At 41.3% G+C, this 13,052-nt stretch overlaps 1 protein-coding gene across 1 annotated transcript in view; it reads left to right on the top strand.

Moving 5' to 3' along the window:
- The window catches only part of SLC45A4 (solute carrier family 45 member 4), a 62,519-nt gene that overhangs the window by 37,082 nt on the left and 12,385 nt on the right, over positions 1–13,052 (top strand). The gene's annotated exons all lie outside the window — the stretch shown is intronic.

The raw sequence follows: 13,052 nt of genomic DNA, 5'->3' as shown, positions 1-13,052 counted from the left end.
GTAACTTGTGTAGAACTTGTATATATGTATAAATAACTTACGTATATAACATATATAATAATATATAATATATATATCTATAACTTGTTCCATTCTTTTGTAAGATTAAATGGCAAGAAAATATAACATGCGGAGTGATATTAAAGAAAACTGGTTTTCATAATATATAAAGACACTTGTCTAATTGTTGGAATAGAGTTCTGTTTTGCTTCCTCCCCAGCAAGGTCTAACTCTCATAATTTGCACATTTGGAAAGGAAGAGTTTGATGTCATTTGTGCTGGTGTGCTCTGCTTGTTTAACTTCAGGTTTTATTGGTAAATTTATCTTTCCACGTGTAGCTTCACTGATTGGGCAACATAATACATGTGAGTAAAGATCACATTTAAGGGTCTGCAGTAAGAAGTCATATTCATCTTGTGTTATTACATTTTATTCCAGACTATCAATTCCTGTTATTTGGTGCAAAGGGACTCCATGGATCTCATTATCCTTCACGTATAAATGCAGTTGTATAATTTTTAAAGAGCTGAGTGAGGGTGGGGAGCCACTTCTCTGGGACACAGTGAGTGAGTTATTTGGAGTGATGCCTGAGACTCTGCTCTAGTTACTAAAATTTCCTATGAGAGCAAGCCTGTAGTGTGACCCTGCAAGCCCAAAATTCTAAGATCAAGGGGTTTATTAACTAGAATTTAGCAGACTTCAATTTGAAAGCAGCTCTGCTTTTAAATCTCCCCTGTACATGTATAGAACGTGTTTCACGTAAGTTAATGTTCAAGCCAAAACATGCAGGTTAGGAAAGTTTGAAAGTTTGAGGCAGGTTCCATAAAACACCAACAGTGTCTTTAATCAGCCCCAGAATTTCATCTGAGAGGATAGGTTTCTGTAATGCTTTACCACAAGGCAGGTGGTTGGTGGCATGAATAGCTGCAGAGAAAACCCACATTTTTTGGCAGGGAAAATCCTCAGTTGATTAAAACTCTCTGTCTGATAGTCCTCATGCTTATATCTAGAGATTGTTCAGCCTGTGGTGAAGTGCACTGTTTTTCCTGGAGTAGTGTACATGGAAAACTGTGCCTGCAAACTCCAACATGCTGTTCATTTGTTGCAGCAAACGGGGAAAGCACTAATAGGATTTCTGTTCCGCTTGATGTAGCCACATGAGGAATTAACCTCAATAAAGGCAACTGCATAGAGGAATGCAGTTTCTCTGTAGGGGATTAGGATAGGTTATTTGCAAAATTTGCCTGTTTGGCTTTGGTTTTTTTTAAAGCAAACAATGAATAATGAGTTAGAAGAATCAGCGTGTTTCTTTATATATTCATTCATATAATTCAGCAACACTTTTAAAATAGCAAATAATTTAAAAGCAGATGCTGTGTTACCACTCTCTGCTGACTTTCTGGTAGAGCTTCCCAGTAGCACAGTTTTGACCAACATGATCCCAGACAGAGTGTTTATTCCTGTTATAAACAAACCTGTGGTCCAAAAGCTTTTAGAAAGTCCAGAAGGTTGATTTTTCAGCATGGTAACAATTAACAATGCACTTTTTGTAAGCCTGTCATGAGAATGGTGCTTTTTTGTGAGGCTTTGAGTATTGAAAAGGGAAGTAAAGCACTTTGAGACTGCATGATGTCAATGGGCTAAGGAGTGTAGGTAGGATCAATTCAGCTTTTTTCTTTTCTGGCGATTTGAGGGGGAAAATGGCTTTTGGAATATGAAGTGTATATTGGGTAGCTATAACATTTATTAGGTATTACATTTTTTTCTGTTGGGTCAACCAGGGTAATTCTAGAAGGAGCTGCCTGCACCACCTTCTGACCCTTAAAAGGGCTATGAAAATGTGATCCCAGCTGAAATGTAAAGATCAACTGTCTGGTCACTAATCCCCAGGAAGAAAAAGGTTCTCAGATGGTGTTGGCAGGGCTACACAGGTCAAAAAACACCTCCTTAAGTCAATGTTTTCATGTGACTTCCAAGCATGTAGTCAAGTCTAAAAACTGGGGAAGGAAAGAATGATTTTTATCAATATGCAGTGACAAGCTCCTTGCATTTTACTCTTGAGGCTGGAAATGAACTGTTTTCTTTGCTGCTTGCAATTCAAGGGCACAAATATTGTGCTGACCAGACTCTGGCTGCCCACTCAACAACAAAAATACTTTTTTGGCTACCCTCAAGTCTGCTTGCCTTCCTTTTTCAAGTTCTGTTCCTGGATACACTGAGCAGATGCCATGCTGGACTATGTATATGCCAGTCATTTGTTTGGCAGGGTGAGCCAGATCCTTTATGATTCCCTAGGGCTTGGGAGTTGGTGGAGCGGAACAGACACATCAGGGGAAAGTTCTGCTGCAGTGGATAGGAATTAATATCTTGTTGATGCCTTCTAGCCCAGTGTTTGCTACAATGGTGGTTTAAAAGTCTTGGCCAGAGCAAGTCCCAGCCCTGCTGTTCATCTTGTCCTTGCTTAGTTATGTCAATCAGGCTTTCAGCTACCCTTGAGGTTGGGGTGGAGCAGTGTGGAATGGCACTCAAGGCTTCCTTTGGGCACAAACTCCTTGCTGTGTGGAGCAGAACAGCACCAGAGCAAGGAGGGCACAGACTGCACCTACTGCTGCCTCATGGTGCTGCTGGGCAGCCCCATATCGAATAGGTCTCCCTTAAGCCAGTATGATTTTAATTAAAAACTTGTTCTTAAGGTGAAAAGTTGTTTGTTGATCAGATTTTTTTAGGAGGTGGGAGGGCTGCTTCAGTTTGGGTTAAAGACCCAGAGTTAACAGTTGAGGTTTGACTCTCCTTGGAGTTACAGCTAGGGGTTAACACGAGTTTTTGGTTGGGATTTGACTCAGCCATGTAAGTAGATGGTCATATTCTAGGGTATTAATGTGTTAATCACTGCAACAAAAGCTCCACTGTTGATTACCAGAACAGGTTGCTGAAGGATTTTCTCTGTGTGTCTAGGAACCTCTCGGGTTTGGGAATTTTTGAGGAATTCAAGCCAAAGTCCTGTGTTTATAAATTTATCAATATTCTAGAAACAGTGACGAAAACCCCTATTGAGCTTTGGATAAACTGGGATGCTGCATCTCTTCAGGCAACACATGTCACAGTAATTGATGTGTAATCTTGCAGCCAGAGGAGCGGGAAGTGCTGCAGCGTTACGTAATGCCCGAGCCCAAGTGGGGCAGCACGGCCACTGCTGCCTTTCAATTACATCCCATGAGGGCAAGGGAAGGATCAGTGTGCTGAAACAGCTTATTGACTGCTGCACTCATCCATGGGCCTGCATACATTTAGACACTTTGTAGTGAAGGGAAATGGATGCTGATGTTGTGTGTGTGACCTTCGAGTCCTGTGTCTGCAGCTTGCTTAACCAGGCTGGGGATAAATACCCTGACATTGTGAAGTCAGCCTTGGGTGATTCTGTGATACAGAACACCACCTGTGTTTTTCTGGAATACTGAAGAAAGTTTTGACTTTTTTATTTGATGTAAACACCTCTGATATACCCTTAAAACTGCTCAACAGTGTTGGTTAAAAAGAAATTTTTTTATTAGTGCTGGTTCAGCACACTGGAAGTTGCATTAGATTTAATCTATATTCCATTTCAGCTTGTTAAATGCTGTGATGCAAATTTCTTATTAGTGTCAAAGTGATATATTTCCAAATATTGGTTAATAAGTGAGAGAGCAAGAAAAGTTATAAAAACAAGTTTCCCAAGAGCCAAAAAGGACAGCACAGATAATCTGGCAAACTTGAGTGAATCAGCCTCAGCAGTAGGTGGGAGCCCCTGGCAATGTTGTTTCCTTGGTCTCTCTGCAGCTTATTTTCCTGCTGCAGCATGGGGAAAGCTTGTTTGGCATTCTCAGCATTTGAGCATAAAAGGTTCAGCTTCTGTCTTAAGTAAAGCTGTCACTTTACACTGTACCCTGGCAAAAATAAATACTGTGGGTTTGATAAGGATATAATTCAGTGGAACCTGTAGGAATTGCTCATTAGCTACAGTAAAAAAAAAATCTACAACAGCAGTTGATTCTGTGGCCTTTCCTTGAGCAGGGCAGGTCATATGCATTGCTTTTGATTCCTCCTCCTCTGCAGCAGCAGGAGTACCAAATAAATCAAGTAATAGACATATGTCTGTCAATATTGGATAAGGAAGTAGGAAACTGGATTGTTATAAAGGCAGTAAGCCAGAAACAGTCTTCTACCTGAATTACCATAGGTTACCCCTGTGGAAGTAGGTTAGTAGGAGGATTAGAAACTTTAAAATAAATAATGGAAGCTTTAAAAGCTATGCTTGACAGCGTTTGTGATTATGCTAAAAAGAAAATCACATTTGCCTGCCTGCAGATCAGCCCATGTGTTCTCTCTCTGATTCCTCAAACCTCAGCTATTCCCAGGCTTTTGCTTCCCCTCTCCCCCTTCCACACATACCTTTGGCTCACTTCTCTTACCATACGCTTCTCTTTCCTGACACAGCACCATAAAACTGGGTTATAAACCAGAAATTGTCAGGAAAGCCACATAAACCTTTCTACAACTTTGGCAGAGCAGCCGTGCAGCAGCAGAGCTTAATGAAACACTGACGACTCCCACAGCTGCCAAATATGAGAAGGGGAGGACAGTTGTAGGAGGGTGAGAAGCAATAATTGAGCAGAGACAGAAAATGGGAGAGCTGGATGATGAAATCCTTTAAGAGGCCTGTCACTTATTTCCTTAATTCCATTTTCCAGAAGTGTTATTTAACCCACCGAGGTTGCTGCTGGCAAGCTATTGCATAGGGAGTTTCAAAAGGCAGAACAGCCTTGCCAGGAGATATTATTCTTCTGCAGCTTAAAAACACCTCCAGAACTTTCTGTGTGAAACACCACACTAATATTTCTGTATTGAAGCTGTTGAAGGGCAAGGGCTTTCTTTTATTACCAGTTTAGCTGGTCTTTCAAAATGGATGGCACTAGTCTAGGTACAGACATGGCATGAAATAGTTTCCAAATTTTCGGGAGTTAATTCTGCTGTAACAGTGTTGATTTATTTGCATCCAACTCCTAAGGAAATCAGAAATTTGAAATACAAGTTTTTAAAAAATGTCAGTTTTCCTGCATGTCTAACTTAATATCATCATTTTTATTTTCCTATTAATCATTTGTTCCTATGTCTCTAGTGTAGATGCAGATTTTGTCTTGAATCCTGTCCTTATGATGGGGAGTGACTAAAGCAGAAATGTGGGTGCATTTTAAAGGTCTGAATGTGCTGTAGAAGGTTTGAATATCACAGCAATGCAGGAAGCAGGTTCCTGTCCTAGAAGACAGACAGTGCCCAAGCCCCATCCCCTGCAAAGTGTCTCTTTGGTCCTCTGGGCTTTTCCTGACTATTCCAGAGTGGCTGCAGCTGACTTCTGCTGGTAGTTTTGGAAAGAATTTTCTGCTTTTTGCCCTTGGATGTCAGGTTTTTGCAGTGCCACGTTTTTTATGTCTCTGCAATATTCCTATTAATTATTTGTTCTCTTGATTATCACTCTCCTCAGTGCCCATAATGGAGAAATTGTGTTTTATCCCTCCGGTCTTGTGTCCCACAAAAAAATTCCTTGCTTGCACAGAGGAGGCAGCCCTGTACATCCTCCAGAGCAGTAACAGAGCAGCTGAGTGAGCTCAGAGCTCAGCTCCCCAGCCCTTGTGCAGCCATCCCTGCTGACAGGACCTTACAAGAGGGGGATGAGGGACAGGAGAGACTCCTTGCAAGGGGCTGATGTTTGTGTTCCCGCAGTGTTTGGCTTGCAGGGCACACGTGCTCCTGCCTGGGAGATGGGATAACGTGCTGACAGCTCCTGAATGTTGCAGGCTAAGCACAAGAGCTCTGATTCCACAGGCACAAGAGGAATTTCAGGATGTGAATTTTACCAGTGGGAAGATTGAAGGCACAGCTTTGAGATGCTGTTTATGCAGTAGGTTGTTCCTGAGACACTGAGTGAATCAAGATGCCTGACAGCTTGCTGGGCAATCATTTTAATGCAGGAAGTTAAGCAGCAGTGAAAAACCTCACAGTTTTGTTCTGAGTTCTTCCACCTGCTCTCCTGCAACTGAACTGAGCCCCGTGATCACAACTATTGGTCAGTTTTTCACCAGTGTTGTGCTGTTTGCTGCTTCTTCCAAGCAGATTCTGAACAAGCACTTGGCTTGAGCCAGTGCTTTATGCAGGCTGGGCAGGAGTCATTGAATGAAAAGCAAAATTTTAGTCTAAAAATGAAGTCCTGTATAAGCTTAATTTCTTCTCACCCCAGCAGCTGTAAGATATGTAAGATACTGTCACATTAGGGCAAATTAGAGGCTGTCTCGTCTCATGTGCTGCCAGACTCTGATTTCAAGAAGAACTTGAAATTATTTCTTTCTTAAAAGCTTGTACTCTGGCTGCTCAGATCATGGTAATGGGCACCAGGACCAATTACTGGGCTTTCTGTACTTTTTTTTTAGCCCTTCCCTGTTGGTCAGAGTTCCTGTTTCAATCCAGAAGTTAGAATGTGGTTTCTCATGGGTGCAAAAAACTCTATGTACAAGGGCTGACTGTACCTCAGTAGTGCTCAGACCACCAGTCAGGCCTATTCCAGTGCATTGGTTCAACATATGTTGGCTCAGGTGTGGTTTCTCTGGCAGCTCAGGGTCACACTCCATTAAAAATCCTATTATCTGAGGGGAGGTAGCAAGAATCAAAGAATATATGGTCAGTTTCATGTTGTCAGAACAGGCATTGCAGCTTGTTTGCCGTTTCTCTGGGAGACATAAATGTGTGGCAAGTATGTATTTTCATTTTAAATATAAGAGAATGCATATTTGGCTCAATTTATGAAATTTTTCTGAAACTCCTACTCCTTATATAGATCCTCCAAAGCTAAACTGCTTCAGTTTGCAGTGGTTCTTATAATTTTATGTATAAGATGAAAAACAGTTACCAGAGTTTAAACTCTTCCACAGCTTTTTGACAAGGATTGGTTCTGCTTGGTGCACTCCTTAAAAATAGTCTAAACAAAGCAGATTGTATAAGCAATGTAGTTTTAAACAGATCAATGTGAAATATTTTTAGCAGCATGCAGTATTTTATACAAGGATGAAATTGTGGAATAGAAAGCATTTGCAGGGCACGACAGCTTCTTGTGTTCATTGAGAAATTTGTATGGTGTTTATTTAAAGTGTATAAACAAGTCTCTAGGTGATGATTTCTAACAAATGAAAATAGGACCATAGCATCCTATTCCCATATCAGATCTTATTGTTAAGCTTATAAAGAACTATTTTTCCCCCAACAGAACTTATCAAAAAGAGATTTTGAATAGAAACTGGTGCATGGGACTTAATCTTTCTTCCATGTAACTCGTGACCTCACGCAGCCCTTAGACTGATGGTGACACAGTGAGCATTTCCTGTGAACCGTGAGCAGTGCTGGTCCCACTATTGTTGGGCACTTTTTTTGTCTGGGAAAAAACAAACCCTTATTTACTAGAAGCCAGTGTCCTGTTTGTTTGTAGCTGGCTGGGAAATGCCATATTACAAGGGTCTCAGTGGCAGTCGTCACTCCTAACAGAAGCTGTTGTTGTGTTTTGCTTTTTCTCACTGATTTGTATGAGACTTTTGAGTCTGCCTTGTGACCTGCTCCACATTCAGTTCACATTCAGCCACAAATACTAACCTTGTTTACCCAATATGTTTTTTCCCTCCTTGGTGTTTCCTCAGATTAGCTGTCAGTAAAAGGCTAAATAATAATCCTCCAGTTATTATTCCTCCCCCATGAGGCCACCAGGCAGCTTTTCCAAGTTGGTGGATGGCAGTTTGCTCTGAGAGCTCTACCTGGCAAGGCAAGTGTGGAGGTGGAAAATTACAGACAAAATAAAGGAACAGCATTAAATTGGTAATGGGATGCAGCTGCTTTGGCCTTTGAGTCTGCATGTGTGTCTCAGCAGCCTTTGCTAAAGGCATGTGCTGCATGAAACCACTCCTGGCCATACAAAATCCGTCCCAGCTGAGCTGTGGCCTGTTCTAGGGGGACACAGCAGCTCTCAGCAGTTGGGACATTTCACTTCTGGCTGCAAGAGGTTGTGGACAGGCTGTCAAATGGATGACAATCCCATGGCTGTGCTGCCTTGAAATCCAGTCCCAGCCAGCATCTGTGCATCTGTTGTGCACGTCAGAGCCTGGATGCTGCAGGGCTGCTGGCCCAGCACGTAACCATAGCCAAGTTTATTTAAAATACACCCCCCAGCTGAGTCCTTGCCACTGAATGGGGGCGTCACAAGGAACTTCTTGGTGTCAAAACATTCCCTCTGCCTCTACATTTCTGCTTATTGTTGTCTTTCCTGCCTCAGCTGCCTTCTGAACTGTCTTCCCATTTTAAAATATTGCATAAAATGGTGACATTCTGTAGGTTTGGCAGCATACATATACAGAAAAAGGAACCATTAGGATATGCAATTACCTTCCTCAACTTTCTAACACCCTTGCAGACAGAACTTTTATAAAGTTTCATATTTGGAGCCCATTCTTTTGTGGCAGAAAACTTCTGGAAGACTTAGGGAGGTTTCTGTTGTTTTATCACAGACACACACATGCATATATACACACAATTTCTTTAAGTATTTCAATTTTCAGCCTTTTTTTTTTCTTCTCTTGCCAAATCACACAAGCCAACCTAAATATTCATATCATGTATGCAGACATTCAAGATACTAAAATGAGAACAGACTCTTTTAAGGCTAGAATAGTATTTTGGGGTTGGAGTTCTCCTTGTCTGTCTGGAATGTTCTCATTTATATAAAAATGTCTAGCACTAAAGCAAGCTACTGTTGAAATTATGAAGGTCCTGCAGACTCTGCCAGCATGAAGGGTGAATTTTAGGAAAAGCATCTGCAAGGTACCTTTTGAAGTCTCACTTCATGGGGCAGTGGAGGTCGTGCTCAGTGCCTCAGAAAGCTCTTTCCTGGAAAACTCCTGCTAGAACATGGCTGTGAGCTTTACAAAAGTCTGATTTCCCAGCAACAATGCTGAGCACAGACATAAGAGGTGACACCTAAATCTGTACAGAGAAAGAAGACACTTCTGGGCACTAGAGCTCTTCAGAGTTTTGGTTCACTGGGCAGACTGAGTTTATCAATTACACATCTCAACTTTCACATCTAGAAAGCAAACACAAAGGGAAACTCTGGATAATTCACTTTCCTGCCCATTGCTACAATGATTGCTCTGTCTGCCTGTGCATTGCTCAGGTTGAGGAGGGAATTCTCCCAACAGCAGATTAATTTTTTCCTGTACTGCTTTTAGTTTCCTTGTGTGCCTGCTTCCCACCAGGAGTCTTCTCTAACCCCACTCAGTTGTTTTCCACTCGAGTAACCAAAGACATTCTGATGTGACAAACTCACAGTTTACATACTTACAGTAAAGCCATACACATCACTTAATAAATGGCAACAGTTTGGAATTCTGTATAACTGTATGTAAAACACACATGGTGGCTTTATAAACTGCTGGCTTACTCTTGGAATGCAATTTATCAGGGCCCTGCCATTTAGCTCATGCAAGCAGTCCCATGGCATGGCTTCTCCAGCAAGAGAGAAAGCAGGTTGTGCTCATGTCAGTGATTCCTGCCATCACCCAGTCTATGGGAATGGCTCGTGTTTCACTTGAAAGTTATCCCTTTCCTGTTTACTTGGGGGAGCACTCAAAGCTTTTTAGAAATTCTTCCATTTTTCTTGGCATTGGGCTATTAATTCTTGTATAGATTTTTATCGTGGCCTTTTTTTCTAAAGATAGAGATTTTGGCTGCTAATGAGTAGTTCAATAAAACAAAAAAAAAACAAAGTGGTTTTTCTAAAAAAGAATCTTGAGACATAATGTTCTTGGTGTTTCAAGTGTCCTTTTTACCCTTCCATAAAAGCTACATCCATGGCTCTGTTCTGAAATCATTGAGATTCATGTCTTCTGCAAAGTAAGCCATTTTTACTGTAAATATTTAGATTTAGGCTTTTATTTATAATACTTAGATGTTAGGAAGATCACCCTTTGCAATAAATAAAAATAAATTCTTCCCAAGAAAGCATTTCAGTCTCTGTCCTCTGACTCACACATGGAAAGATAAAACTCATTAATTTTAGTCATGCATCAAAGGTTAGGTAAAAAACCTTTTTTCCTTCCTTTTTACTGACCTGTAAAATCAAACCAGACCTTAATCTGATTTTGAGTTATTACATGCAAAGTTGATCTTGAAAGTACTTGAAGTCAAGTACTGATTGTTTTTGTAATAATTTTAGGACATTTTTATGACAGTTAGCTGTGGCTTTAAAGCGTAAAAAATACCTATCTGTCCAGTTTGGAAATGTGTGGGTTTTACAGTTGAAGGAGAAATATTTGTAAACAGTTTTTAGTTCTATGCAGAAGTAATTTCAAATCATCATTTCAAATGGTTTGTGAGTTTTCCAGAACTGTTTTTTTTTGTTAACACACCACAGAGAAGTGTCATTGCAGACTGGAGACAAAGTGGTGGCCTCAAGGACAGAGGGACAGTGAGCTGTGCCAACCCCTGGTGTCCCTGATTTGCACTTCTGTTGCTTCTCTGATCTACCAGTGTTTCCTTGTTGTTTCTGCTCACAGCCTCCATTGAAACAAATTGTTTGTCTCAATGGATGTTGGATTATTAAAAGAGAATCTTTGTGTCCATTTTACTTAAATGTGTCTATTTGATTGTTTATTCACATAAGATGTGATGAGGCTTGTTAGGCTGATGACAGAGCTCTTGCCAGCCTTCACCCCTGTGTTTATTTAAAGTCTCTGTGTGATTTACTGCAAACCATCCCAGCATCTCACAAGTGTTTACTGATGGATGAGCTCCATTGACACGTCCAAGCTCATAACTCACAAGTCACAACATAATTCAGCAAAGAAATGTCTGCTTTCAGCACACAGCCCTCATGCAGTGAAACACCATCAAGTTATCCCAGATGTTGGTGATCACTGCAATAAAGATCCATGACATTGGTTAAGCTGCAGCTTCTCACTGTGTTTGAAACAGACTCTGCAGGGACTTTGGCTCACACAGTAGCAGCCTTGGGTGCTGAACCACTGCTCCCATGATGGCTCTGCAGGCTAAATGGGATGAGTGTTTACATGTTGCCATTTCTTCTGTGTCCTGCAGAAAAATAATTCACCCTAAATGAATCATGCCCAGCCTTTAGTTTTACCTGCCTTGAACTAAAAGTTTCCTCTTCCCCATCGTTAAACCAGCACAGGCACTGATAAGTGTCAGCATCTTGGAGCAGGTGAGGTGCCAGTTAAACATGAGGTGCCTGAACCTGCTTGTGTACTTGGGAAGCTGTTGAACCTGGTGAAGTTAAAGGGAGTGTTAAAACCACAGGGGGATGGAAGTTTTCCTTGCACTTCTGCTTGAATTGCTGGCTTCCTGACTTGCATCTTTGATGAGGATATGGTGCAAATAAATGCTGCTGTCTGGAGGCACTGTGGCTTCTTGAACAAGAGCTTTAGGTCTAATATGCAAACACACAGAGAGTTATGTCTCAGCTAATACTTCCATGTCAGCCAAGACATCACCAAACAGCAGGAAAAGCCAAGCAGGAGATAGTGACTTGAATCATGATATGAATATGGTGCCACCTGTACAAACACAGCCTTTTCCTAAAGATCTGAATTCTTTGGCAAAGGGAATCAACATTTCCATGGTATGTACTGATGTGGAGGCCTCAGTGCAGGCCTGCAGCTGCCTGTGACAAGGAAAGGTGGCTGAAGCACGATGCCATTCCCTGGGGCACAAGGTTCATGGCAAGCACAGGTTGGGAACTTTCAGCAGGGGCAGGTCCCTTCCAATAACTCTGGGCTCATCAGGGCAGCTGTCACTGTTAGCTTGTTCACTAGCCAAAGTTGAGTCAAATCACACAGACCTTGGCCTCAGACCTGGATTTTGAATCCTGGTGATGAAATTGATTATTTATGCCAAAAATTTGCTTGTTTTCCATGATATAATCTCTGTATCACCACAGAGTGTACAACACTCTTGGAAAAATCTGATCTGTCTCGTGGAAGAAGCCGGTGTTGCTAGTGAAGATTTGGTGCTACTTTTAAAAAGCAGCAGATTAGACTTCCTAATTTGCATCAGAGGTTATTTTGGGCAGGGATTGGTATAATCCTGCTTGGTAATGGATGCCTCAATGTGCTGAACAGGGAGCACAAGGTACAGGTTGATCTTGCCAGCAAAGGTCAAATGCTGCTCACACTCACCAAATATGGGTTTGGATAATAAATGGTTTTCCTTCCTGGGATAAAGACACTGAGTTTTTCTGTCTTGGCATCAGTTGGACTGCAAGAAATAGATTGTTTTGTTTTTAACGTTATTCTAAGAACTGTGCTGGAGTGTTACCTGCCCTGTGCTGATAAACGAGCGGGAGGCAGGTCCCAGAGGAGCCAGCCTGGCTGCTGCTGTGGCCAGTCTGCCATCTGCAGGCCACTGCTCCCTGCTGGGGCTGTGCAGAGCCGGGCTTGGGAGCTCTTCTCTAGAAATTATTATTTCTAGCAAGTTGTTGCTTTCTTGTAAGTGCTATGTAGTAAATTGTAATTTGTTCCCATCTGATCCTATGAATAATCATCTCTGTTCTTAAAGAAAGCAAAGACAGTAGGGACAAGGTAACATTGGATTTATCTAAGTTGCTGAATAATTGCTAATTGTTGTTTTTATTGTCTGTAGTTCATTTTTGTAAGTAAACATTTTTGTGCTTAGAAATGGGACATTTCATAAGACATTCAAATTCTGTCCTTCATTCTCAGTCCATTAAATCTTTAATAACTCTTTTGTGGGTCTTAGATGAAAGCAGCACCACCATAATGTTCAATTTTGAATCTTAAAAGTTTGTTGAGCAGGGATTCAATTCTTTCTGTGTATATGACAGCCAAGCAGCTTCCAAGCACCCCAAAATCTTTGGTTTTATGTTCCACAAATCAATAGAGGACTCAGTAGCAGAAATACTCCAATTGTTACCTTCTTATTGCCCAGGTATTTGAGAGGCAAACAATCT

The sequence above is a fragment of the Ammospiza caudacuta genome, chromosome 1 (assembly GCF_027887145.1).
Source record: "Ammospiza caudacuta isolate bAmmCau1 chromosome 1, bAmmCau1.pri, whole genome shotgun sequence".
NCBI classification, from domain to species: Eukaryota; Metazoa; Chordata; class Aves; order Passeriformes; family Passerellidae; genus Ammospiza; species Ammospiza caudacuta.
Note: the sequence above shows the minus strand (reverse complement) of the source record. Positions and strands in the feature narration are given on the sequence as shown.